We start from the raw sequence: 23,971 nt of genomic DNA, 5'->3' as shown, positions 1-23,971 counted from the left end.
AATTGTTCCAAAATAATTAGTAGCGTACCAAAAAATCTCAAATAGAATTAATTTTTGACCGGCCCATTTTTTGTGGCAAATTTCACTTAAACGTAAATACATAAGTCTTTATTTAACAGATTCTTTGTTTTTTATTTTAGTTGTTTTCAAAAAAACATGAAATCACAAATAACGAGTTAAATTTAGTTGAAACTAACTAATTTTTTTATAACAATTAATGGCAAATTTGCCCGAAAATGTTTTTGCATTTGCAGATTTAATCCTCATTTTAGATAAAGTACGTCTTATACTGAACGAAAAAAAAGTTACAAAAATATAACATTAAATTTTTTATATTGCCTTTTATGCTAATTTATTTTAGTTTATTTTATTTCATTATATATTCTCTTATTTCAAATCGGTTTATTATTATTTAACGGCAACTTGACTGAATCGGAAAATTTCACGTTGTATATTAAACGAAACAAAAAACGTCCCAAAAACGTCTTTGATTTTAGGTCAAAACGGCAACCGGCATCATAGCGTGCATAGTCAGTATATTACCCACTATCTATATATTAATACGCTAACAAAATTTCCATACAATCAATTGACAGGCTGTTTCGCATACTTAGCATACGTAAAATCATATAAAATTTATATGAATCGATTCGTATTGATCAGCCGCAGTGCATAGGCCTATTTTTGTTAACAAATATTACTATATTTGTCTATAATTAATAGAAAAAGTTTTTTTGTAAATTCGAACAATTCATACAAATATCGTAAGTCATTTTCGTGCACAAGCGCGCCATCTTTGGGAACAATTATCTAAGTTTTCTAATGCGAATTTCAAAGACCTAAACCTTTATGCACAAGCGCGCCGTCTTTGGGAAACAATTGTCTAAGTTTTCTAATGTGAATTTCAAATTTTATGTATACTCGCTAAAATTCGAAAGCACAAATGTTTCACCTACATACAAATATGGTTCCCCATTGTAACCGCTTACCTATAATAGTCTCTACCAAAATCCTAAAAAATTGTTCCAAAATAATTTGTAGCGTACCAAAAAATCTTAAATAGAATTAATTTTGGCCGGCCCATTTTTTGTGGCAAATTTCACTTAAACGTAAATACATAAGTCTTTATTTAACATATTCTTTGTTTTTTATTTTAGTTGTTTTCAAAAAAACATGAAATCACAAATAATGAGTTAACTTTAGTTGAAACTAACTAATTTATTTATAACAATTAATGGCAAATTTGCCCGAAAATGTTTTTTCATTTGCAGATTTAATCCTCATTTTAGATAAAGTACTGAACGAAAAAAAAGTTACAAAAATATAACATAACATTTTTTATATTGCCTTTTATGCTAATTTATTTCAGTTCTTATTTTATTTTATTATATATTCTCTTATTTCAAATTGGTTTATTATTATTTAACTGCAACTTGACTGAATCGGGAAATTTCACGTTGTATATTAACGAAACAAAAAAACGTCCCAAAAACGTCTTTGATTTTAGGTCAAAACGGCAACCGGCATCATAGCGTGCATAGTCAGTATATTACCCACTATCTATATATTAATACGCTCACAAAATTTCCATACAATCAATTGACAGGCTGTTTCGCATACTTAGCATACGTAAAATCATATAAAAGTTATATGAATCGATTCATATTGATCAGCCGCAGTGCATAGGCATATTTTTGTTAACAAATATTACTCTATTTCTTTAAATTAATAGAAAAAGTTTTTTGTAAATTCGAACAATTCATACAAATATCGTAAGTCATTTTCGTGCACAAGCGCGCCATCTTTGGGAACAATTATCTAAGTTTTCTAATGCGAATTTCAAAGACCTAAACCTTTATGCACAAGCGCGCCGTCTTTGGGAACAATTGTCTAAGTTTTCTTCGAAAGCACAAATGTTTCACCTACATACAAATATGGTTCCCCATTGTAGCCGCTTACCTATAATAGTCTCTACCAAAATCCTAAAAAATTGTTCCAAAATAATTTGTAGCGTACCAAAAAACTTAAATAGAATTAATTTTTGACCGGCCCAATTTTTGGTGGCAAATTTCACTTAAATGTAAATACATAAGTCTTTATTTAACAGATTCATTGTTTTTTATTTGAGTTGTTTTAAAAAAAACATGAAATCACAAATAATGAATTAACTTTAGTTGAAACTAACTAATTTATTTATAACAATTAATGGCAAATTTGCCCGAAAATGTTTTTGCATTTGCAGATTTAATCCTCATTTTAGATAAAGTACGTCTTATACTGAACGAAAAAAAAAGTTACAAAAATATAACATTAAATTTTTTATATTGCCTTTTATGCTAATTTATTTTAGTTCTTATTTTATTTTATTATATATTCTCTTATTTCAAATTGGTTTATTATTATTTAACTGCAACTTGACTGAATCGGAAAATGTCACGTTGTATATTAAACGAAACAAAAAAACGTCCCAGAAACGTCTTTGATTTTAGGTCAAAACGGCAACCGGCATCATAGCGTGCATAGTCAGTATATTACCCACTATCTATATATTAATACGCTAACAAAATTTCCATACAATCAATTGACAGGCTGTTTCGCTTACTTAGCATACGTAAAATCATATAAAAGTTATATGAATCGATTCGTATTGATCAGCCGCAGTGCATAGGCCTATTTTTGTTAACAAATATTACTCTATTTGTTTATAATTAATAGAAATTTTTTTTGTAAATTCGAACAATTCATACAAATATCGTAAGTCATTTTCGTGCACAAGCGCGCCATCTTTGTGAACAATTATCTAAGTTTTCTAATGCGGATTTCAAAGACCTAAACCTTTATGCACAAGCGCGCCGTCTTTGGGAACAATTGTCTAAGTTTTCTAATGAGAATTTCAAATTTTATGTATACTCGCTAAATTCGAAAGCACAAATGCTTCACCTACATACAAACATGGTTCCCCATTGTAGCCACTTACCTATAATAGTCTCTACCATAATCCTAAAAAATTGTTCCAAAATAATTTGTAGCGTACCAAAAAATCTTAAATATAATTAATTTTTGACCGGCCCATTTTTTGTGGCAAATTTCACTTAAACGTAAATACATGTCTTTATTTAACAGATTCTTTGTTTTTTATTTTAGTTGTTTTCAAAAAAACATGAAATCACAAATAATGAGTTAACTTTAGTTGAAACTAACTAATTTTTTTATAACAATTAATGGCAAATTTGCCCGAAAATGTTTTTGCATTTGCAGATTTAATCCTCATTTTAGATAAAGTACGTCTTATACTGAACGAAAAAAAAAGTTACAAAAATATAACATTAAATTTTTTATATTACCTTACCTTTTATGCTAATTTATTTTAGTTCTTATTTTATTTTATTATATATTCTCTTATTTCAAATTGGTTTATTATTATTTAACTGCAACTTGACTGAATCGGAAAATTTCACGTTGTATATTAAACGAAACAAAAAAACGTCCTAAAAACGTCTTTGATTTTAGGTCAAAACGGCAACCGGCATCATAGCGTTCATAGTCAGTATATTACCCACTATCTATATATTAATACGCTAACAAAATTTCCATACAATCAATTTACAGGCTGTTTCGCATACTTAGCATACGTAAAATCATATAAAAGTTATATGAATCGATTCGTATTGATCAACCGCAATGCATAGGCCTATTTTTGTTAACAAATATTACTCTATTTGTTTATAATTAATAGAAAAAGTTTTTTGTAAATTCGAACAATTCATACAAATATCGTAAGTTATTTTCGTGCACAAGCGCGCCATCTTTGGGAACAATTATCTAAGTTTTCTAATGCGAATTTCAAAGACCTAAGCCTTTATGCACAAGCGCGCCGTCTTTGGGAACAATTATCTAACTTTTCTAATGTGAATTTCAAATTTTATGTATACTCGCTAAATTCGAAAGCACAAATGTTTCACCTACATACAAATATGGTTCCCCATTGTAGCCGCTTACCTATAATAGTCTCTACCAAAATCATAAAAAATTGTTCCAAAATAATTTGTAGCGTACCAAAAAATCTCAAATAGAATTAATTTTTTACCGGCCCATTTTTTGTGGCAAATTTCACTTAAACGTAAATACATAAGTGTTTATTTAACAGATTCTTTGTTTTTTATTTTAGTTGTTTTCAAAAAAACATGAAATCACAAATAATGAGTTAACTTTAGTTGAAACTAACTAATTTTTTTATAAGAATTAATGGCAAATTTGCCCGAAAATGTTTTTGCATTTGCAGATTTAATCCTCAAATTTCACGTTGTATATTAAACGGAACAAAAAAACGTCCCAAAAACGTCTTTGATTTTAGGTCAAAACGGCAACTGGCATCATAACGTGCATAGTCAGTATATTACCCACTATATTTATTATTAGGCTAACTTTGTTGGATTATATATCCATTAATCGGATGCTTAGATCCCATAACCCTAATTTTTTTATGTCGCTTAAAGTTATGAAATCAATTTTATTTTAGTAAATATGTTTACGTGAATAACTTTAATGTTTTTGTTTGTTTTTCTTTTCTTTGTAATTTTTTGTGCTTTGTTATATCTTAGTATTGAATTTTTCACAGACGATATTTTATGGTGATATGGTCATATATATTCATGAAATGGAGTGGGAATCCCAACATTAAATATCCGAACATTAGAATCTTCATATTTCCACAATGATCACATCAAACCCCGGAAAAAGTCTAAGTGCACTTATTGCGTTTTTATATGGAACTGTTTGTTCACTTCACTTAATTTTTTCGCAATTTAAGTACTTTATTCTTTTCTTTAATTAAACATTTTTTAGTAAACTCTGCTTTCTTTCTCATTACATAATTTTTTTATATTTTTATTTTATTTTTTATGAAGGTAGCCTCTATTCTACTCGAAATTTTTGTTTTGTGTCACACTTCTTCGTGAAATGGAAATATGGCATAACGCCTTTTATTTGATTTGAAGAATCCAGTGTGATGACGACCTTCTCGCCTTACAACTATGTCATGCTTTCCAGTAACAACCCTCATTTCGATATCATCATGCGAATCAGAGCTACTTTCCTCTTCGGCATCCTGTTTAACAATTAAACGATTCAGCTTTTCACCTTGTGTACGTAGATATTCTTCTAGCTCAGCGCCTTCCAGCTCAATACGTCGCCGAATATCTAGTTCTAATTTTCGTCCAGGTGCTGCATTTTCAATTAAATCCATTGATAATGTACCATGTGATGTTCTTGATGTAGTTATAATACTATTTAACGGATTCGCAGCCCACTGAACAAAAAGCTCGCGAGCAAAACCACTTTCCAAATCGGGTGTACTTGCCAACACAACTTTGGGACTAGGCATTTTCGCAAGCTCAGCTAAATTGTGACACAATTGCATATGACGAAATTGAAATGGATTATTTCTAGCTACTTCAAATATCTTCATTAACTTACCGCTCATCCATTCAATTTGTGATTTAGCAAATTCAACAACATTATAGCTAACATTAGCTAACATTGCCAGAGAATATGCCATCAAACCAGATTCTCTATTTTTCCAAAGTTGATCGAGCATATGCGCCAATTCCAAAACACGTCCCGCCACATCCACTGCTATAATAATATTGTCATTATTGCACACTGTTTGTAAAATATTCGTCATTAGCTTTTCGTCTCGTGCACTTCGTCGAGCTTGTTGATGTTGTGCATTATATGCGTCTGTAATTAGCGAAGAAGGACGCTGCACGCGCTCCAATTCACAACCGTTCAAATGACGATCTTTTTTATGATTAAGTATGTTGCACATACAATATCCTCTTCACCAACTTTAAGAATTTTCAAAATGGTGCCACCAATCATGTGTCGAGCTGGTAGAGGTGTTACTGTTATGCCATAACCTTTACCCTTTAGCAATACTGTTTGATTATAGTTCAATTGTATTATCTTATCAAAAGCTGCATCCACATCACCCAGTGAGAATAAATCAAAATCATACATATTATAACGCAATATATACAAATCGTCCATAAACATTTGTCCCATCTTATAAACAGGTATTGTGGCATAAATGGGACAATTCATACCGAGCTTGCCCACGAGGTACGGCAGCGCACCCAAATGATAAACGTCTGAATGTGATAAGAGCACTGCAACGATTGTGGGCACATGCCTTTTCAATTCCTTGATTATATTTGGATCAAACTTTTCATCCCATCCGCAATCCAGCAATGTTCGCACTTCATCTATTTGTAAAGTGTAACAGGGTGGCGACTCATCCATCGCTCCAGATATTGTATGTAGTTTTATTATAGAAGTCATTACGTATACATATTATTTAAAAAATGTATAATTAATTTTTGTGCAAAATTTGTATTTTGGTTGGCTCAAGCAAAATCTAGCCGGCTGTCAAATTGTCCGCAGGTGTTCTAAAATAATGACTTAGTATTAACGAAGCTCGTTTGGCCAATCGAATCGTGTAATTGTTCCATGGGTTAAATTTGTTGCTAACTACCTTTACTTCATTTTTAACAACACTCGTGCCGCAACAATCGGAAAGGTAGTTGAAGGTAAAATATAGCGATATAACTCTCTTTGAAACGACAAATACGTAAGGGATATCTGGCAATAAAAGCCCTTATTGCAATTGCTATAAAAATAAATGCGCACGAAAAAATCCCAGATATCCGTTGGGTATGAGACCAACCCCACACGTAGTTGGAATACTAAAATCGTTAGCCGTAGCGGAATACAATGCTACTGAAGAGATAAATATTGTTATAGTTGATATATTTTTAGCCACCGTTATATAAAATCCCATTGGGTCATGGTAGACAAGTTCGCAGTTCGGTGGCACGTTATTCTTTTTTCATTAACTGAGCTCGTTTCGGTAGAGGTTTGTTTTTTGAATGATTTATTTGACAACAGCCGAACGAAATTGCCAATTTACTTTCTGATGGTGAAAATGGGGTTTGCCATATCGACAACCAAATGAGATCATCAACATAGTACAGTACAATACCACCGCCGACAGCGGCAGTCGCAGTCACTGCTAGGCTTGTCGGCGCACCTCCTACGGCCTGCGTTGATACTGTAGACCTGCCGGTAGACGATAGGTTTGTTTTTTCCATTAAAAACTTATAACGTTAACTACTATAATATGAAGCATTCATATGCAATTCATCCGGGCCAAAGGAAACTGGCGGAAGTTCAGTCAGTGGCTGAAATGCGGGTATATTACGAGCAAACTCTGCATGAGCAGCAAATTGTACGTGGAATGCCGCCATCAGTGGCAAAGCATATTTTTATAAATTTTCATAAATGTGCAGTCGCTTGTTTCAAATATTCTGATATGACTGTTCATTGTAATATTTTAACCTGAAAATGCAAAAGAAAAATTGATCAATGAAAAGAAAGAAATAAGGTTAGAATTAGCAAATTTTGCTATACGAACAGTAACTATACTCACCGCATGTCGTAAATCAATGACATTTTTTTTCCTTTTTTCCATTCAGGAAATGGAAAAGTGTAGCAGATGTCAAAATCTCTACATTTAATGTCTGACTGTCAATGATTATTGCAATACAAACGTTAGGCCTCATGCGCAAGCATCTCGCGCACTACATGCGCACTACACGTCACGCACTACACGCGCACTACACGTCACGCACTACATGCCGCACTAAATATCGCGCACAACACGCCGCACATGTCGCGTATTACATATCTCGATCAATCATTCATGTGGTCGAGATTTGAAATACCTAATTCCACGAATCTCAACATTATCGACAATACACGTCAAAAAATAATGTTGAGTGGTGAAAGTACAACTCTGTAATACCTTTTCAGCCAGGTTTCGAACCGTCCCGTGTGGTGGCAGGCCACTTGTTGTGAAAACAAAGTTCACCACAAATCAAAAATAAATTGTTAGGACTACTTCGGCGACATCTACCGACATAAAATAAATTATAAAATGCACTAAAGGCGCTAAAGCACCAGCCACATCGCATGGATGCGTGCTAAATCCGTTTTTTCTTCGTTTCTTTGCGCGCATAAGTATTTACTTATGGCCTTTAATTTTTTATTTCAATTAAATTTTATTTCAATAAAATGGTTTTTTTTTCTCTTCTGCGAAAATAGATTAGAGATAATTTTCTTTTTGTTTACGCCACCCAAACAACATTCCGCTAACCTCAATTTGGGCATGATCAATGATACCAATATTCTTTCAGATCATGACCCGTTATCAAACCTTATTGGCCAAGTCAGAGGGAGGCGCAAAGCGTTTCGACGTCGCGTGCCAGCTCTGCGGCAGGGACCATAGTCTCCGACTCTGTGCCGATACAGGAAAAAATCCCCGGAGGAGAGGTTGCGGGCCGTGCTGTTGCACAAATACTGTCCGAATTGTCTGTCGCCCTTCCACCGCGTGGACAAGTGCAATAGCAAATATCGCTGCAAACGGTGCCAACAAAAGCACCACACCACGCTCCATCTAGATGAGCGTCTTTCTGAACGCGATGATGCAACAACCATTGGCGACGACAACCCGTCCGATGACACGTTGTCAATCCACCTAATGGGGCCGACAAATTCCTGGGCTCAGCAGGTGGAGGAAGAGAGAGCAAAAACAGAACTGAAACCGTCAACGAGCAGGAACGGGATGCGCAGTTTCCGACCGCTGTTGCAGCACGAACGAAGGGCGGAGGAAGTAAAGAAAGCTCGGAACCATCAAAATAATTGGCGGCGCCGTGACATTGGACTCCAACGAGACCACACCAAGCCATCCAAACGCGAGAGACAGCAGCGGCAAAAAAAATCGACGCCATACTCCCTTGAGTACTCTCAGACTACAAGGACGCTAACGCGCGACACGCCGGAAGGCTTCCGGACAGGGCGGCTGCTCCAGGCTACTCCATCGCCCATCATGCAGCCTTTCGTGCCCATTGCGCCAACGGCCATTGTACGAATTGAATCGCGTGGGCATTTACACCTGGTTCGGGCCATTATTGATCCCTGCGCCACCAGCACGATCATCGATGCGGAGCTGGTGCGCGACTTACAATTGGAGCGCCAAGGACATGGACAATGCACCCTCATACTGCGCGGCAAATTCGGAGCGTCGACGCGCATAACGACCCAAGCAGCCGTCGTCGAAAGCCATTGCCGCTTGAGTCCACTGTCCGATGTGGACCCCAAGATTGCCGCGCCCTTTGAATTCATGCGGCTGGCGGATCCGCAATTCTACCGGTCATCACCAATACGGCTTACACTCGGCGCTGACATTAACGCCGAAATGATGGTGAGCGGTACACCGGCATCGACAGTTGGCGGTCCCCTAACCCAACCGACCGTGTTCGGGTTGGTGGTCTCGGGAGCCTGCCAAAAATAAATATCAGACTTTCACGCCTCACACATGCGCCATCTTATATATATTTAAGTAAATATGCACGGAATTTAAAACCACGTACGTATATCTAATAACTTCTTTTCTTTTTCCACAGGAGAGCGACACGTGAGGTCAACTATCTGGCGTGCAGTGCTTGCAGTCCGCATCTGCCCTGCCTTCTTTCGTTACAGCGCCTTACTGGACGTGCGATCACGTGGCATCCCTTTTTTTAATTTTTCCTTTGTTGCTTACGGCAAGGGGGCCGGTATGTTTAGGCCACAGGCCTAAATATATCTCCCCCCCCCCCCCCCCCGTAACATAACTTTCTTTGGTTATTTTCTTTGGTTACTACCACCCACATATTCTTGTGATCACTATACACACAGGCATGTGTGAGTGGTGTACGTATGTATCCTAGATTTTTACCGCTGTGAGCCCGCGGTACAGCAACTTTGTTGCCGGGAAACCCAACGAAGGAGCTGTATCGTGGATCCAGCAGCCAGCAAAGGTACACGTAATCGCCCGTTCACGTAAGTTGTCAATTTCATAAAATATATTTAATAATTTCCGAAAATATATTAATTATTTTCATTTTCACAACATCTGTTAAAATCTTCCTTAACACTTGTTGTATTTACATACATTGAATAAAAAAAAAACACTGTGAATTCCTTTTTATTAATACGAAACCTTTTTGGTGTTTTTATTTTCTTCCCCTTTTTTCGCCTTAACTATTCTTTAACAAATACGTGGGTGCGCGTCGTTGCCACCACGCATTTATCCAAACTGTTTTTAGTCAGGAAACTTTCTCACACAAATTAAAGGTAGTATAACAGGGAAGTTTATCGATTGAAGCGTACAATTATGTACATATATAAAAACGTTTCTTTATTGAGTACCAGTAAGGAACATAAAATTAATATTTAAAAAAATAACAGCTGCATACAATGCAAAAAGATTTCATAAAAACATTGTAGGTCCAAAATATTTTGATTCAGGTATAAAAGTTGACAAATTGTCGCCTACATCTATACTAATAACTCATGTTTCAATCACCATATTAACAGTTCTTCTTCTTTGAGTTCTTTACATACCTCAGTTGACAAAAAGCTGTTTTTTGTATCTATATTATGAAAACTATTGTTAGTTGATTTCATCAATTCTTTAGTTTTTATTAAATTCGAAACTGCGTATTCTATTTCTACACTTAGATTTAATAAAATTTTGTATAGAAAATATCTTTCTACGTTTGTGGATGAATGTGGAATCGACAATGTGTCTTGAACTATTCTATAAATATTGGAGAACATTTACGCATTTAATTTATTTTTAACTGATTTTAATTCTTCCAAAAAGCTGCATATATTTAAATTGATGAATTTTTAAGGCTCTCATGCTCTGCTAAGGCTCAGAATTAATTTTCCCTATTTTATCAAATGCATATTTCGGAAACAAGTCATAACTAAAGGCACAATACTATTTGTTTCACTGCTTAAAATACTATCTATATTCACATTATTTATTTCATTTAAAATATAAGAAAAAAATGTAAAATATACTTTATAAATAGGACTTTGAAAAATTTCAGATATAGGATTAATATTTTGATTACTGCTTTTATTTTCAAATACGTAAAGATTAAAGTAATACTTGAGGGCATCCCATTGCTCAAGAATTCTATATAAGACTGCTTGTCTAGAAAGCTACCTTGTGGGGGCATACTTTAGTATAACATGCATTTCTGTACCGAAATGTTCTTGAAAACTCTGAAAGTCAAACACATCCATTAACATGCAGATTTGGAACAACTTGCATGCGCTCCGCTTTTTGCTCCCATTATAACCGAGGAATTGTCGGCAGTGAAACCAATAATTTTTTCAAGTGGTATTGAATGGTCTTTCAAAGATTTAATAATGTCATTAAACATATCCTCCGTGCTACTATCGGTCAAAGGTATAAATCTAAAAATCTATCAGCGCACTTTTTATCAAAAATTCTAATCGAATCAGTTATGCTATTTTTCATAAGCATATTTAAATGATCCATAATTGGAAATTGCAAATTGTGCTCGGCAACAAAATCACTTAACTATATATTTTCTTCGAAAAATTTTAAATTTTTTTGTACATTCAGAGCTGCTTTGCAAATGACTTGAAGTGTAGTGCTGTATTTTACAAAAATGTACCAAATATGTCAATGTAGTACCAACGTATTTTCGGGAAGCGAAATGTACCAAAAAAAGTACAAATGTACCATAATTATCATCACTGTGCTGAACCCTTTCTCCAAACTAAAGTTAAGTGGTACATCCTGGTTCTCATAACGCATAACCCTTCTTTGCATATCGATCTTGATGTCATGGTCAACTAAGAAGTCCACTCCCAATATGACTTCATCAACAATCTCCGCCACAATTAATTTGTGTAGAACCATGACCTTCCCAATTAAGACTTCAAATATCACTTCTCCCTTGACTTGGTTATACTCGCCTGTGACCGTACGCAACCTTGGTCCAGGTAATGGTTTTACTCTCCTGTTGACCAAGTCATATCGGATTAAGGAATGAGATGCGTCCGTATCTACAGTCAGTACACGCTCCTTGCCATCCACATTTCCTTTGACGGTAAGACTTCTCGATTTTCTACCAATTTGCAACACAGATATCACAGGACATTCAATAGCTGGAGCTAGCTCTACATTTCTACATCTTACTCTCTCTTGCTCATCCCTTCCAGCTTTGTTATTAAGACCACCCATGCTGTTGAAACCACTAGATCAAGATCGCAATGATGTGCAATGTGACCGGGCTTCCCGCATTTGAAACATTTGATAACTCTTTCACTCCGCTTTTGCGATCCTTTCAGCGCCTCCAATATTGTGTTCACCCAGTCTGGCCTTTCCAACTCCAAACGGCGTGCTTTGAACGCTGGCTCACACAGAAGCGATGATGTTTCCTGAATCAGAGCATGTGATACCGTTTCTGTTAATGTAGGTTTTACGTTTGCGTATGTTGCTCGCTTCATTCCAATATCCCGTATTCCATTAACAAAGCTCTGGATTTTTACCCTTTCGGTATATTCCACGGGTGCGTCCGCATATGCCAGCTTTCAACATCCGACGCAAATTCTTGCAATGTTTCACCAGGCCTCTGGAAGCGGTTCAGTAACTCCATTTGGTGTATCTGTCTCCTATGATCGGTTCCGTATCATCTCTCGACAGTGGCCATCTATTCTTCATAACTGTTCCATTCGTACTCTGGAATCGTCTGTATGATTTCCTCTGCAGGCCCTTTCAATGCCACGAACAGTGCAGCAACTTAACCTTCCGCATTCCAGTTGTTCACTGCTGCGGTCTTCTCAAACTGTAGCTTAAAGACCTGAAAAGGAACAGAACCGTCAAAGGGTGGTGTCTTTACCTTTGGATTACTCGCAGAAACTGTTGGGCGATTTATTTGCAACTCCTGTATACGACCTCTCAAAGCTTCTATCTCGGCATCCATTTTGTCCTCGAGCTGTACAATTTTTGTGTTCTGTCATTAGTATGGAAATGCCGGTTCTAGCCCAATTTTTTATGGGAAAAATGGTGCAAGGAAATAGGTTTGTGTCCTGTCCTTTGCCGTAAACATGACGGCATATAAATTATATATATATATATATGCATATCAACAAACCACAAAATACATACCGACACAGACATACCCATCCATATACATACATTTAGATAAGGGCTACTTGTCTCAATGCATATAAATTGGACACCTTTTGAGTAAAAAATGAGGATCGCTAAATGGGGGACCCTACATTTTTAAAGGGCCGCAAATTTTTAAATGTCCCCTCATATTTCTGATGAGTCCTAGACTTCACCCGAGCCGTTTTAAAGAGTCCCATAGATTTCTAATCAAGCGACTGCTCCCCAATCCCCCCACCCACCGGCCTTTTTTCTCGTCTACAAAAAGTGGCAGTTGGACACCTGTAGTACCGCCCAACCCCACAACCCCAAGTAATAGTAACTTTGTCATAGTAACTTTGTTGAAATTTCAAATACATGTCATATAATAGAGCATACCGATTTCGATCAAATTTAATATTAAGATCATCATATGCATATGTAGTGGAGTTGAGGTGATCTTTAACATCCAATAAGTCACAATGTGTAAATTTATTTTCATTTTGAAATCCTAAAATAATATAGCGAGGTCTTTCATGTTCACCAACCAGTTTGATATTCCATAAGATATTAGTGCTTTCCTGTAGAGACGGGTTATGATAAACATCCCAACTTCTAAACGAAATGTTTAGTGGTTGTTTGCTATTATTTGTTCTCAACATAGTTAGCCGATAAGAGTCTGAAAGCTCAACATGTGGCACTTTCCATGTAATATTTAAAAGTTTTAATAAAAGCTTTTCCGATGGTGTAGTTGACGTCATAACAGCACCATCTTTGGCTCGTATTAAGATTAATTCATGTTTACAATTAACAATAATTTTATCAAAATCTTCAGCGAATCCAAGCAGTTTTTTCAACGGTATACAAAAATTAAAATGTTCAGTCTTTAGGCTAATATTTTCAAATGGACACCACCCTGCATTTTTTAGATTTTTACTCTCAAATTCATTAAGTGATACATAATTTTTCATTGCTGTTGCAATACCTAACTTTCTAGTGCGATCAATTTCTATTCCATTAATTTCATATCGAATCTCCTCGAATAAATACGCCATACAATTATTAAGCAGCTGCACAGTTTTTGAAACTTGCGAATTACTATTTGATATGAATCCCTCAATGTATAAAATACACTCAATAGGTAACACATATAGGTCTTGATTTTGTATAGGGATCCGAATTTCATTGTTGTTATAAAACGATTGCAGATATGGTTACATATATGGTAATCCTTTTTTATTATAATTTTATCAAATATGGGTTTGGACAAAACGTTTATTATATCACTCATTTTGTAAACTAAATCCTAGACTTATTAGGACCTCCTTATTCGCGGGGGTTAAATCAATTTTATGTTGAACAGGAGATTTTACTTCTTTAGAGTGTAGATTTTTTGTTTTTGTAGCCAATACTTTTGAGGCTGATTGAAAACTATTCAAAAAATCTGTATGTGAAGGCTTTTTATTAAAAATTATCATTTTTAGATAGGTTTTAAATGCAGTCTTATTGATATGTCCTCTCCACGAAAATTAACCAAGCTACCAGTTTCATCAACAACTCTAAGGACTAGAGTACTTATTTGACGTGTATTAACCGGCAAATATATAACATTAGCAGGTGTTTCTTTTTATTTTTGTTATATCCATGGATTGTTGGAGTAATGAACAATCCCCGGCTTCAGTACTCTTCTACTGAAACCTAGTAATGGACCAATTGAGCGTTATTTATCAAAATTTACTTCTTCTGTAAAGCTCATAATTTCAGTTCGAAATATATTAGGGTTAGCGCTTATATCAATATACCCTTGATTTGAAGGGTCATATGTTTTAGTTATTGTCTCAACTATATCATCCATTTCATATGTTCCAACAGGTATCTCAATAACATTCGATACAATGTGAAACAAATTGTTTTCTTTGTCCACATTTGGAATTGTATGATATGAGTCAAAACTGATTAACCCACAGACATAATCTTGTTTGAGCTCTATTGGAGGGAAATAATTTTCAATCAGTATAGATGAATTACCACTTATTGTTAATGTAATCGACATGTTGATAGGCTATCATTAAATACTTAACTGAAATAATTATTAAAACACTTTTCTATTTATTTGTTTATTTATTTACTTTATTAATTTAAATCATTAACATCCACCCAGGAATTGTGTTCAGAAGAGAATCCTAACCATTTAACATAAACTCTATTGTTTCGACGTCTCAAAACTTTTTCAATTAAATATACATGAGGGAGTTTAGTTTTCAAAAGTTCATATTCGTAAATTCCTCCCCTAATAGCATTACCTTGATAGTCTTCAAGTATATATGTTGTAAGGTTTGTGTTTTTAATTGACTTTATTTTAAAAACGTCTGTTGTCCTATTTGGTGTATACCCTTTTTCAAATACATGCTTATATTTACTTATTCTAACCTCGTCATTAACTCTAAATTTTGGTCTGTGAAAAACTTTTAAATTGTTGTATGCAGTGTCCAATAAATATTGTTCATTCGAGGAATTTACCTCATTTGGAGTCATTTTGATGGTCCTGTGAATAGACTAAATTTTTATAGATATCAATCAATTTATAAGTTCCCCGAAAACTAAATTCTTTCCACATCATTCCTTTAAATGTTCTGTTGAATCGCTCTATTATAGATGCTTTTATTGATGAAAATGTTAATAATGATTTATAGTTTTTGTTTGTAATAATCTCTTAAAGTTAGTATTGTAAAATTCCTTTCCATCATCTGTTTGCAGGTTTTTTGGTATATATTATTACTTGAATTTAATATCTTAGCCATTGCATTTGTGACATTTTCTTTAGTTTTATCTTTAACTGCTTCAGCCCATGCTTTTTTGGAAAATGTATCGATTACAGTTAATAGATACTGATAATGCTTATTACTATTTGAATACCACCAAGTCAGCTTGCCATAAATCATCGATTCCTTTAATAATAACTGTTCGGCCTGAGTGCGTCTGGAACCGGCAGTGGGTAGGCGCACACGGGTCGATCTCGGGTTGATAGTGCTCTCGAAAGAAAGTAAAAGAACAAAACGCAAAGAGGATTTCCTCGTTATAATAGTGTTTTTAATTAGAGTGTAGGAAAATATATACAAGGATACAATATTACCTTTGAGTGTAAAAATAATGACGGTGATACTCGGCGATGTGTGCTGGTTGGCGGTCGATCGAAAAAAAGGCCGGTTGTGCCGTTGGTGACAACCGCTAAGCCGCGAAAAAGTCCTCCGGTATTAGGGAGGGGAAGAGCCACACACACAACCACCTTTACGCATACGTGCATGGGTGCTGACAACCTGTACACACACACACGTGCATGTGTATGAAACGTATGCATGTGCATGCATGCACAAAAATGCGGCGTGAGTGTGGGTGGCTGGAAATATTATTAAAACATTAGGGAGGGGCGCCGTCAATCAGGTAAAAGTTAGGCGTTGGGCTTAAACATGCCGCCCCCCTTGCGGTACGCAACGTCACATTCCGCCAAGGATCACCGACCATGAAGAAGAGGAAAAAAAATAAAAAACTTATAGCTAATTATATCTAACTTAACATAACGCCGGCCAGTCCGCCGGCTTGGCGACACGCAAGATGGTTTGCGCAGTGTGCGAGCTTGGTTGCTGATGCCTCGGTCATTCGGCCCTTTCCCGTTCTGGTTCAAGGCCTGAGCCAGGTTTGCCTAGAGCTAGGGATTGCGAAAAGAAGTAAGAAGATACATGTGTTGATATTTCTTGCCGTTTATTACAAAGTCATTGGAAATGAATAAGCATAGAATTTTGTATGAAGAAAATTCAATAAAGATAACTTATTGTAATGATAAATGATTGTAAACGCACACCTCCATTGTGAATTCATACAAGTGGCGAATTTTTGATAAAACGTTCACAATATTGAACAGCTTCGATCACCTGTTCAATCGCTGTTCGATTACTTAATCATTAGCTTAACAGTGGTTTTCAACCGTCTTTGTAGACGACTGGTTTATTGTTTCATTTACCTATTTCAAAAATGCCTGCATGGCGGATTGCTTAATCTATAAAGTTGATTTTTGGAATGAATATTAGTATGTAGTTTGATTTTCTGTATACACATTTAAAGGAAAAGCTGATTTGAAACACAAAAGTGCAATTTGTGGCACTTCAATTTAATAACGGCTAGTGAAACAAAACCTTTCTTCCATTCTCTGGCCATTCGCGACAACCGTTCTCCATTTATTATTTGACAGGTAGGTATGGCAATGGAGGAAAAGAAAGATTTTTCGTTGGTATGAATTCACAATGCACATCCTTTGCAACCGTGTACAAAAAAAAATTCAATAAAAATAACAAAGTGTAAAGAATGCATGTGTTTCGGTCGTTACCGAACATTTTGATGTTAGGCCTTGGTTGTGCCCGAGAGTACCCAACCGAAGATGGTACTCTGAGCTAGCAAAGGGCCAAACGTGGTGGGCAGAATCCCTGGTAGCATTATTTCCGCATACACGTCTGTCCCTAGCACGAGGCGGATAGGGGCGGATGAATAAAATTGCGGATCCGCCAGACGGAGATGTGCATACGGGGATGCGATGGCGCTGTCGACGCTGGTCGTGGGGGCCATTCGCCGAAAATTGGACACGACCGCCGCATGGGTTGCAATCCGTTTGTTTTGACCGTGTCTTCCTCGTATGCGTAGTAGGCATCCTGCTTGCCCGCCAATGGTGCTGGTAGGGAGTTGGAGCTCCTGGGCGAGCTCATCCGCAATCACTGTGGTGGGGAAGCATCCATCGATTAAGGCGCGAACGAGGTGTAGCCGTCCCCCTGCTTCTATTTTCACGACCGCGGTGGGGGTGATCGCTACCGTCGGTATCATGGTGGCGGTGGCAGTGGAGTGCGGGGCGAGGAGCCCTGCCCAAAAGGTGGACGCTGTGGAGAGCTGCACCGAGCTGTATCGTTGGCTGCGGTCTTGTGTCTGATGATGGGTGTGGTGTCGTTGTTGCAGGCGAAAAGGCCTTGTCTCCGCTCTGCGGTCGCGCGGTTATTGCCTTCGTTGAGGTTCCTTGGTTTGCCGCCGAAGAGACCGAGTCTCCGCTCGGCCGTCAGGAATATGGCGCTGGAATGTCGATGTGTCGTGCTGGAGCCGCTTCCTTTCATTCTGCAAAAGCGGTCGGAACGATTTGGCTGCTGGTGTTGTGTTCGGGCGAAGAGACCGAGTCTCCGCTCCGGTTCGGTGGATTCGAGCTGGACGAAGAGGCCCAGTCTCCGTTCCAGCATCTGACGCATATAATGATATGGAGTCGTCAATCCGCTCACGGGGTGATTCCAGCTCCTCCTCAACTTGTACACTCCATGGCTTGGAGCGGGCTTCGTGGAGTAGCTGTTCCTCTTCATCAATCGAGGAGATGTGAAGTATCGTGTGATGTTTTTCGCCGCATTTTTTACATCGGCCTTGGCTTGGGCACGCGTTAGAGCGGTGGTCTAGAGCCAAGCAATTTCCACAGCAGCTCCCGCGGATCGCTAAGTACAGACGCTCCTCGGGTTTTTTGGCCCGAAAGATGGGGCACAGGCGTATGGGATGTTGCTTAAAACAAGCGCGGCATTCCGACGTATAACGCATGACGTTCTTGGCAGCATTTCGTTGCATAGCGGCAAAGCGACCGTTTTCTGAAAGAAATGCAATATGTTTGACTGGGTCGAGTCATTCTCGAATGCGGGGGCGAGTGGTCCCTAATTGTATTATTGGGATTTGGTAAATTTTATTAGCGCACGCATAAGGGGAAACATCTCTCGCCGCAAAAAAAAAAAATGTTCATATGTGGCGTGCATTATGAACATGGCCTCTTTTCCCGCACGTTATGTGTGTTATGTAGCTGGCTTTCAGTGGTAAGACAGAGGTGGCGTGTGGCATGGTGGCAAGCCCTGCTAGCTCGCCGGACGGGGTGGGGTTTTGCGCACCAGCCTTACCAACAACTACACTAACAAAAAAAGTAGAGTTCATGCCAAGTTCTAAAAAGAAAAGGGGAAAGCTGAAAGAGATACAATAGACGTAAGGTGAGCAGAGAGATAAAGGAGGGGGAAATCAAAAAAAGGGGGAAAAAAGGTGGAGGCCTGTCTAGTCAGGTGGAGTCTACCCACCCTCTTCGCGTATCTTACACGAAGCCATGGGCGCCGTGCTGACTCCTCTAATTTTACGGCGCCCCCAAACCTGACTCAAGTCTGTCTGTCTACAAGTCTATTAGGCCATCACCCCTACGTCCCCTCTTAAGCCCAGAGCAACCCCCACACCAAAGATCTTAAAATCAGCCCTCCATTACAGTGATCAACAAAAAGCTCAACTCGTAAAGTTGCAAATCGTTATAAGCATATCTTTATTTATAAAATTTAAAGTTAGACCTATCCCCTACTAAGTGTGATTCCTCAGATATTCTTACAAAAAAAGGAAATATATAAAAAGCTTACATTCTAACCATTCCTTAATATAAAAATTCCAAAAATATGAAAGATACAAAAAAAAAATAAAGGAAATAAAAGAAAAATAAAAAATTTTAAAATTAGTTGAATAAAACAATATGTTAATCAAAAATTCAACGTTAGCTATCGCTTTAACCACCGATATACAGGCAAAAAACCGTATACTATTTTAACTTAGTATCTGATGCCAAAAAGACAGGAAAAATATATTTGCTCAAAAAGATAACGAGAAAATAATCTGATGTATGCGAAAAGGCACACCCTAATGGTTGTCGTATCTAACTATGTCTTTTGATATCTTTAAAATTACAAAAAAAAAAAACGAATTCATATATATGTGGCACAAATTCAAACGTTAAGCAAAAATTAAAAGTAAATCCCTGACCTAGGCTAAGGCATTATATATATCGGTCATTGACATATATGTAAAGAAATGGAACACAAATAGTATTGTCAATTTTCTCACTCACCTGATCTCAGCACATCAGCATTGTAGGCGCCTTCAAGCTGCGGGGACCTGTGAGGAAGGGAAATTTACATACATATGTCTTTGCCTACTCATAAAAAAAATACCTTTTACTGCCTGAGCAAAGGTTCAATGGAGTTTTTAAATGTCACCGCGATCACTCACTCGCGATAGCGGGCGGCGAGTGGGTGAATTACGCAATTTTAACAAAATAAAAAAAAATAAAAAAAAAACAAGAGGAAAATGCGAAAACTATAAGTGACAAAGAAATAAAAAAAAACCGAAAAATATAGAAAGTTTAAAACGAGAAAGAGCGAATTACAAAAAAAAATCGAGGAGAGAAGCTCAAAATCGGCAATTAAATGCTAGTGCTAGTGTATTTTTGAATATAACCCTAATTAGGAAAACTTAAGAAAAATTATTACCAACTAAATGTAAAAAGAAATGCCGAAGTGAACAAAATAAATTAATATGTGATATAAAAAAAAACTATTGACAAAATTAATAACCAATAACAATAATAATCAAAAAAAGGTGAGGCAAATTAGGGATAAAACTCATTCAAAAAGAAATTTCAATAAAAAAAAATGTGCAATCAAATGCCCTTTCATGCCCTCCTTGGGCGTTCGATGTTGATGCCGTCGGCGATGGTGACGTCGCTGTGTTGCTGCTGCTGTTGTCGCTTCTTGACGCTGCGTGGGTGCTGGCGACGTCGCTGTCGTCGCTGCTGCTGTCTACCGGCCACTTTCGGTCACTTTGGCCGATCCTCTCTCTTGCGCTCTCTCTCTCCCTTCTCCGAGCTCTACTGATCGGCGGTCCCAATATTCCGCCGTTCCTGCGGTCCCTCTGGGTAATGTATGCGGGTAAGTTTTCTGGCCCGTTTCCTTCGTCCTACCAGAGAATTCTGTAAACGAAAAAAAAACCAAAATGACAAAAATCAAAATTTACAGCTGGTGTCTTTGTACATATGTATATACCTCACATAGCCATATTTTCCCAAGTTCGGTTGAGTATCTTCGATACCGAACTTTGGCTTATATGTCTATATGTCGGTATGTACACATGTATATCAAATGCAAAAAAAAATGTTAACTTCCATATTGGCTAAACCTTCTTCCTTTTAATTTTAACTGAAGTTTATTTAGGCTTAATTTTTAGTTTTATTTTAAATTAATTTAATTTAGTTTAATTCCAATTTCATTTCAAAAAAAAAGCTTTTATTCATTTCAATTTCAAATTTAATAGTCGGTGTTGTGTAATTTATTTTTGATTTCACTTTTAGCAAGTTTACATTAAATTAATATTGATTTTATTTTAATTCAATTTAATTTTTGATTTTACTTTAAATAAATTTAATCTAATTAATTTTGGATCTTATTTTAGGAAACTTTATTTCCATTTACTTTTCGTTTTTAATTTAGATACTTTTTATTCGGTTTAATTTTTCTTTTATTTTCAATAAATTTATTTTAATTTAATGTTGGAATTTTATTTCACATCACGGACTTTAGGTTACCACTGCTTTTATTTCCAACTAATTTAATTTAGGCTACTTTTTGATTTAATTTTCAACACATTAGGTTTTTTTAAATTTAGATTTTATTTTAGGCAAATTTAATTTAATTTCTTTTTGCGTTAATTTTAAATAACTTTAATTTAATTTAATTTTGATTTTACTTTAACTAAATTTAACTTCGTATAACTTTTATTTTTCTTTTTATATTAATTTTATTTTTAGTTTAATTTGCATTTTTTTTCCAAATAAATTTTATTTTTGGTTTAATTCTGAGTTTTTTCTTTTCTTATTTTTAATGCTATTTTTAGTTTTTTTTTTCTATTTTTATTTATTTTATTTTTATTTTAAACACTTCTATTTTATTTATCATTTAATTTTATTTTTATCTTACGTAGGTTTTATTTGCTTTTACATTCTATTTTAAATAATTTGCAATTCTTAATCAAAAAATTTATTTTATTTAAAATCACGTGTTACACCGTTTTCATTTCATCACAATTTTTATTAATTTTTCTTCACCATTTAAAATTGCTTTTAGTTTATAACACCTTAGGTTTACACACATGCTTTCTTTTATGCACAAAAATCTACTTTATAACAAAATGAATTTAAAGATGAAAAAAGGTTTATATAAAAGCGCGTTTGATTTTAGTGCAAATTTAATTTCTTATAAAACTATTTAAAACCAAGACAAAAAAAATGGAAATTTACGATTTATTTTTATACTTGATTGAAATTTGCGTGTCCTAAATTCATGCAAAAAAAGGTTTTATTTAAATTTAAAGTGAATAACCAAAAAGGATTTAATTTAACAATTTTTAAATAAAAAGAATTTTTATAACTGTGTTACACTTACCGGTGGCAGGATGTTGAAGGGTTTTTTTTTTTTTCTTCTTCCGTGGGTTTGCGGTTTCTTTAATAAAGTGTTTAAAGAGCTGCCACAACGGTACGACCGTATCGGTATTTTTTTTTCACATAAAAAATATATATATTTAAATTTTTTTTGTTTTGACTTGACTACTTTCACACGCGACTTTTCCGCAGCACGACCACGCACTATTAAGACAACTTTTCTAATGAATTTCTGAGCTTCGGTTAAATCTTCACATCCCCGTATCTAAACGGAATTCCCTACATTTCACTCAAACACCACACACACATACGTATTTTGCTTTCGTTTTTCCACACGCACACACCCACGCATGTGCTTTCGTTACATAACTTGAACACGCCCCCGCATGAGCATAGCAGCATCCTTCCACTAATGCTGCGCAACACGCCTAGCTACCGGGATTAAGATACTTTTGCACAGAATGCACATGGTTTGGTTGCTGGTGATGTTTTGCCCTTAAGGCTGGCGTAACATGTGCCTGGGTCTTTAGTGCCTTATTTTGTTTATGTCGTGTCACCCGGTAGCGTTTTAGTTGCCCTACAAAAATTTGGTCACAAAACTTACCCACGCCCCTGCAAATGTGACTGTGAATATGACCTATGACCGTAAAATGACTAGTCAAATGACGTGGAATGACGATAGCGTTTTGCAGGGTGGCCCCGGGCACACTAGTGCTGCAGAAAAATGAGCATATACGATTTTCGATTCGTACATTCTGGTACCGAACCGGGTAGAAAGTGTATAGCGTGGGTTCTTTTGAGTCGCTGTTATTTGTGTTGTTGGTGCTAAAAAACCAACAACTTTCCTGCCCGCCGCAAAAAAAAATGTTTGGACAGCAAAATTTTATGCGATATAAAGCAAAAATTTATATTTTTATTTCGCTGTATCATCGATACTTCTTAAATATCGTTTTTTTTTTTTTATATATATATAAGTGGAATGACGGTATTCGGCCACTTATTGATTCTGGTTCGTCTTGTGTGTCCCGAACCATGGCTGTTGACAGGAGGTGTAGGACACCTTACCCAGATCGCGTCCCAAACAATCGGACTTGTTGCGCTTAAGGATCCGAATTCTGGTTCCCGTGGATCGCTTCCAACGTGTTCACGTCCGGAGGAAAATGTTGTACGAGTGGCAACCTTTCTCTGTTCATTCTGAAATGTCATTCATTCATGAAATATGGATACACACATATTGAATGAATTTTCATTCGGACGAGTACAACGTGGTTTGGTAAGTATATTGATAAATTCTTATAATATCTTCCTCTTTTACAGCTCTACTAATTTCTTCTTTATTTTTTATTTCGTTTCAGGTATCTATTTAAGCAATGCGCCCAAAAAACAGCAGCACCCGCTGAAAACTCGCCGAAAGACAACCAAAAAACCGATTGCTCTGCCTGCGGAAAGGGCTCCTCAAACATTTGAGATAACGGGAGAAATCTCGACACTTTCCGAGTGAGTTTTACCCCAGAAGCTGGGCCCATTGAATCCTTACCAACAAAGCATACAAAACAACGCCATGGCCAACGAATCATCGCCGGCACCCTGCTATAATT

At 36.3% G+C, this 23,971-nt stretch overlaps 1 protein-coding gene and 1 pseudogene across 4 annotated transcripts in view; both read right to left on the bottom strand.

Annotated features, from left to right (window-relative positions):
* Positions 1 to 23,971, bottom strand: part of ninaC (STKc_myosinIII_N_like and MYSc_Myo21 domain-containing protein ninaC) — a 2,219,740-nt gene that overhangs the window by 2,086,600 nt on the left and 109,169 nt on the right. The window lies entirely within an intron of this gene.
* Positions 4,059 to 6,638, bottom strand: LOC137242445 (probable cleavage and polyadenylation specificity factor subunit 2; annotated as a pseudogene).

This window comes from Eurosta solidaginis, chromosome 2 (genome assembly GCF_040869045.1).
Source record: "Eurosta solidaginis isolate ZX-2024a chromosome 2, ASM4086904v1, whole genome shotgun sequence".
NCBI lineage: Eukaryota > Metazoa > Arthropoda > Insecta > Diptera > Tephritidae > Eurosta > Eurosta solidaginis.
Note: the sequence above shows the minus strand (reverse complement) of the source record. Positions and strands in the feature narration are given on the sequence as shown.